The following is a 6,000-nucleotide window of genomic DNA, read 5'->3' on the forward strand; positions in this document are numbered from 1 at the left end:
ATGCCCCTTCTTAAATATCGGTATTACATTAGCTATCCCCGCCAGTCCTCTGGCACTACACCTTTTTCTAACGAACGATTAAATATGTGTAGTAATACTTCTGCTATCTCTTCCCTAGATTCTTTTAAAATGCGTGGATACAATCCATCTAGACCAGGGATTTTATCCTTTTTGAGTTTGATTGGTTTATTCAATATATCCTTTTTTATTTTAAATGCACTTATCTCATCATCCAATGTCATGTCCACCTGTTCTATCTCCCTGGTAAATACCGAAGCGAAATAATGATTTAATATTTCTGCCATCTCCCTATCGTTACCTGTGGTATTGTCCTGTCAATCCCTTAATGGTCCTATTCCCATCCCAACCTTCCTTTTTTGTCTGTAAAATATTTTACTATTTTATGTTCCTTGATAATTTAATTTCAGTTCCTCTTTGCCTTCCTAATTGTTTTTTTGACTTCTCTCCTAATCCCTTCATATTCTCTTATCATGCACTCCTCTGTTTTCTATATACTTAATGTATGCCTCTTTCCTTACCCTTAATTGTTCCCTTATGTCTTTATTCATCCATGGAGTCTCATTCATGTTTAGTTTCTTTTCCTTTAGCGGAATATATTTTTCCTGCACTCTGTTGAACACCGTTTTAAATGTTTCCCATTGTCGTTGTTTGCCAATATTGTTGCCCACTTTATCTTCCCAAGTTCTATTCACAGCCCCTCAAAATCAGCTTTTCTCCAATCTATTAACCTGGTTTCTGTCATACTTATGTCCTTCTCTATTATCATCTTAAAGTGTATTATATTATGATCACTATTGTCTATATGTTCCCCTACTTTTACTTCTCTTATCTGCTCTGGCTCATTTCCCAAAACTAGATCCAATAGTGAATCCTCCCTTGTTGGGCTCTTTACATATTGGGTTAGAAAGGAGTCCTGTAGACATTGTAGGAACTCCATTCCCTTATTCCCTTTACCTACCTCTTCTGTCCAATTAATATCGGGGTAGTTGAAATCCCCCATGATTATTATTCTATGTTTTTTACTCATTTCTCTAATTTGTCTGTATATTTCTTCCTCCACCTCCCTTCCGCTATTAGGTGGTCTGTAGACTACGCCTATTAGTGTGATTGATCCTTTATTATTTTTTATCTCTATCCATATGGATTCTATTTTTGTCTTGCTGATATCTATGTCCCTTTTTTCTACTGCCATTATGTTATCTTTAATAAGTACAGCTACTCCACCTCCCCTTTTCCCCCCCTCTATCTTTTCTAAATATGTTATACCCTGCAATGTTTAATTCCCAGTCCTGATTTTTCTGTAGCCATGTCTCAGTAATCCCTATGATGTCTGGTTCCTCCCAATGCATGATTGCCTCCAGCTCCCGTTTTATTTCAGACATTGTGTGCATTGCTGTAGACAGTTTAACTCATTTTTAATAGGATTTCCTCTCACTTTATGTTTAACCATCTTTTTAGACTCCTGTTCTATAACTCTATTTGCTCCCTTGCCGTCAATGTCCTCCCTTACTTTATTCTTTCCTATGCTCACTTTTCCTGTTTTGTTTATATTTAGGCTGCACCGGAGTTCTCCCAGTGTACTGTCCAATATTCATCCCTCAATCAACATCATTAGAAAAAATAATGTGGTCATTATCACATTGCTGTTTGTGGAAGCTTGCTGTGTGCAAATTGGCTGCTGCATTTCAAAAAGTACTTCATTGGCTGTAAAGTGCTTTGGGACATCCTGAAAGGCACGATATAATGCAAGTTCCGTCTTTCATTGGCGTAAAAGCACCTTTAAACAGAAGCAGAAGTTTCATCTGCATTTGTTGAACATTCTCTGTGGGAATGGTATCAAGGCCGGTAGATAATGTTATCAAGCTGAATAACGATAATGCCATTCACTGAGTGATATTGTTTTTGCAGTTGATTAAATCGTGGAGGAGTCACCAAATATAACGAGAACAGATAGTATCAGTGTGCTGAGGTTAAGTATATGCAATTTATTAAGTAGCTACGATGGCCTGATGCCAATGCAGACTGAGTTATGGCAGCAAAATGCAGAAGTCAACACTGACTGGAGCCAGCCAAGTCCTTCAAATGAGCTTGGTTTCTCCACGATCTCTTGCAGTGAGCCTGTGTGTTTGAGCGGTTGATTTCCCCAGGTTTTAATCCACCTCTCCCGCCCAGTGATGTTGACCAAGAGACTTGCTGAAGGTGGAGCTGGCTGGGTACTGGGGCAATCAGGAGTCCCATGTGACTGAGTGGCTTCTGTCTGCAGCAATAAAGTAGAAAGAACTCGCCTTTAACGACCCAAAGCGCTTTACAGCCAATTAAGTACATTCGTTGTTGTAATGTAGGAAATGTAGCACAGCAAGCTTCCACAAACAGCAATGTGATGATGACCAGATAATCTGTTTGTGATTTTGGTTGAGGGATATATATTGGCCAGGACAAGAGAGAGAACTCCTCCACTCTTCTTAGAAATAGTGCTATGGAATCTTTTACATCAACCTGAGAAGGCAGACTTAGGTTTAGTATCTCATCCAAAAGACGGCACTTCCGACAGTGCAGCACTCCCTCAGTACTGTATTGGAGAGTATCAGCCTAGATTATGCTGGGAAATCTCTCGAGTGGGACTGTGAACCCACAACCTTCTGACTCAGAGGCGAGAGTGCTGCCCACTGAGCCACAGCTGACGCTGTTGCACGTACCTGGCCCCAAGCCTCTGCAGCCATCCGTTGATCAGGAATGACTGCGGGAAACTCCGACAATAAAGAGGCAGCTCAATCTGTTTAGAACCACGATTGTCCTTCTCTTGCCCAAGGGGTTAGTAACTCAGGAGCCTCCCCGTTGTGCAGCCATTCACCTAGACCATGTATTAGAGGTGGGGGAGGGGAAGGGTTTCACCCAGCCAAGTGGGCTTTGCCATTTTCTCAAATCCCAATGTCTCACTTGTCAGTAGGAACACAAAATGTTTCCGTCAAAATTATTTTTCTCTCCCAGTTGCCAACTGTCAGCTAAATCTAAAAATAGCTGACAAATAGTCATTGATGTGAATAATTTCAAATCTTTTTGTTTCAATATTCATGTTTGTACTTAGCCAAGTCCCCCTCGATGTAAGTGGGTAAAGTGTAGGCCACAGAGAGGGCAGAGGGACTCTTGATTAGAAGCCTTACCACAGTAACAGGCAGTGGCCCAGGGGCAGTACTGATGCAGGGGATCAATGCTGACCTTGATTTCGCTTTGTCATTGATCTGAGCATGGTGGAATGGAGAGCAGTGTGATTTCTAACACAAACTGTACCGGATCAGAGTCAGTGTGCAGAGAAATTAACAGGCCTGATGCAACACGAGAAAGGGCAGGGGTAACACAAACCAGTCTCGCAGCAAGGGCAGCCAACCTGGCAAATACCTTCTTCAAAAAACTAGCATGAGTCTGCGGTAGGAGTGGGATTGAATTTAGAATCAGTGGGGACAGAGGTGGTCAATAATGATAGTTTGTGTAATTGAGATGTCACTGAGGGGAACGAATGACAGAGTGGGCCAGGCACCAGCCTTTCTCTCCTCGGGCCTGGATTCAAATCCAGGTCAGACTGCTGGGATACACTCTCCTCTGTCTGTCTGTCAACATGGGTTTGACATTCTATTCCAATGTCTGTAAATTCAGAACTAATTCAAACTCAGGAGAGTGGTGTAGGAAATGGGAAAATATCTCACTGGTACAATAAGAGCTGCTTTGTTATTGGGGCAGGGTAGAGCGAGCGACACTCTGCATCCACGCCTGCTGTAATCCAGAGAACATGGGTTCAGATCCCAGCACAGCAGTTTGAGAAGTTGGATTCAGTTAAAAAAATCTGGAATTAAAAAGCTGACATCAGTAAAAGTGACCATAAAGCTGTCGGATTGTCGTTTAAAATCCAACTAGTTCACCACCGTACTTACGGAATGAACCCTACCGTCCTTACCCGGTCTAGCCTATATGTGACTCCAGTTCCACACCAGCGAGGTTGACTCTTTAGCTTCAAAATCGCTAACATGGGTAACTAGGGGATGGGCAATAAATGCCGGCCATGGCAGCGACATCCACATCCCAAGAATGAATTTTTAAAAAGGCAGTTTACTAATATCTGCTATTCTTAAATTTTTTCTCAAATTGGATCATTTCAGCACCTTGCTGATTTGATCTGCACACTTAGTGACATCTCTCAGTGTTTCCTCTGTGTTCAGAGATAGCCTGCATGCAGCTATTTTGCATAGCGTCCCCTCTTGTGAAAGTGGGGGAGGAACCATCTAGGGTAGCTGCGCCTGATCAGCTGCTGCAGGGAGCGCCTGCGGTGACATTGGGTGGGGACAGGGTCAGGCTCCGTGATGCCCTCCATGGTAGAATATTCCACCGCCCGGGTGCGATGCTGGAGGGCGGCCGGTGCCTGCGGAACTGCAACCCAGTGAGGAGCAGCCAACGACTTCAGGAGAGAAGAGGGGAGGGGGCAAACTGTAAATAGAAAAGCCAGAACACGACAGACAGGCTCACCGGGAGCCCAATGTGCTGCCCAATTCCTGTGGCCGTTTGTCAGCTTTGCTCCTGCCCTCACTCTCCCTCTCCCTCGGGTTGAGAGACTCATTAATGCAGTGTTTAGATTGCCATGACAAAATCTCCCACACCCGAGTCTCATTAATATTTCAATGTTTCACAGCCAGTAGGAACTTATTAACTATTACACCAACAGGGCTTGTTAAAATCCTGCTTCGTAAACCAGCAACGCAGACACACTGCCCCCAATACATTTTCAACATATAAAAGGGTATTATCTGTTCATAATCTTCACATTCTACATCAAAAGCCTTTCACAGACTCAGAAGGTCCCAGTTTCGACCCCCAGCCTGTGTGGAGTTGGATGATCTCAGCGATTTTTCTTTAAGCCTCAAAGTGAAACAGCAGCCTTGCATTCAGTACCAGACACAGCTCCATAAATAGGCAAATTACTTCCAACACCCATCTACAAATCAACAACTTCCCACCTACACACAGCAGCTTCCAAGTCTCAACACCAAAAGCAGCCAACACGTTTTATTTTTAAACAAAGCTTCCCCCCCTGGACGTCGCACCTCCCCCCACCTCTATCTCTGAGGCTCTTGTCTGCACAGGCAGCAGGAAAGTGAAGGAGGGGTGTGCGACTCCTGCGCTGATCCTATATCCTGGCACTGACTGGTGTCATTTGGTAATTGATTATTTTTCTGCCAGGAAACCAGAGACATACAGAAAATAAAATGAGAGAAGAGGCAGTCTCCCCCTGCACCGAATGACTAAAACTCCCATCTAACAGGGCCCAGAGACATGGGTCAGCGAGAGAGAACATCAGAAACTGCAGCTCCCTCAGACTGAGCAACATTATCATTTGGAAACATTTTACTTGCAGACATTTTTATCTCAATTTAAAACATTTGGAAATTTCAAGGCAAGTCCTGGCACAGAGCCACGATGTCAAACACAGGCCCAGCGAGGAATGACTGTTGGATCTTTCTCAACTGTCCCGGGACTCCACATGCACTGACCCGGGACACGAGGCCCCTCTCCCAGTCACTCGTGGTCTTCCAACGCTTTGGTCAAAAGCTCATTCAATCGGCAGACCATAGGTCGGGGGTCGTCGTTCAGACCCGCAGCGATCATGGCGTTATCATAAATCTGAAAGGAACAGCACACGGTCTCGGTTAGAGCAAACCCCAAACAATCACTCCTGTTTAATCTTCTCTTCCCCCCCCCCCCCCCCACCAGTTTTCAAATGCAATGAGCTCAATGTGATCATACAGCACTGGGTAAAGCTGCCAGTGATTGCTCTCCCCCGGAGGGGCTCTCCGCGAAACTATCCACACGGCAAACCCCGGTCACAGGTCGAGAAAAACAACCGCATCACCTGTGGGGGGGGGGGGGGGGGGGTGGGAAGAGAGGAATGCCAGCTGCCTTCCTGGGTAAGGACGTGTGTGTCGGGGGGTGATA

Source organism: Somniosus microcephalus, chromosome 11, assembly GCF_052327205.1.
Source record: "Somniosus microcephalus isolate GS21.2 chromosome 11, FLI_Smic_1.0, whole genome shotgun sequence".
Classification (NCBI taxonomy): Eukaryota; Metazoa; Chordata; class Chondrichthyes; order Squaliformes; family Somniosidae; genus Somniosus; species Somniosus microcephalus.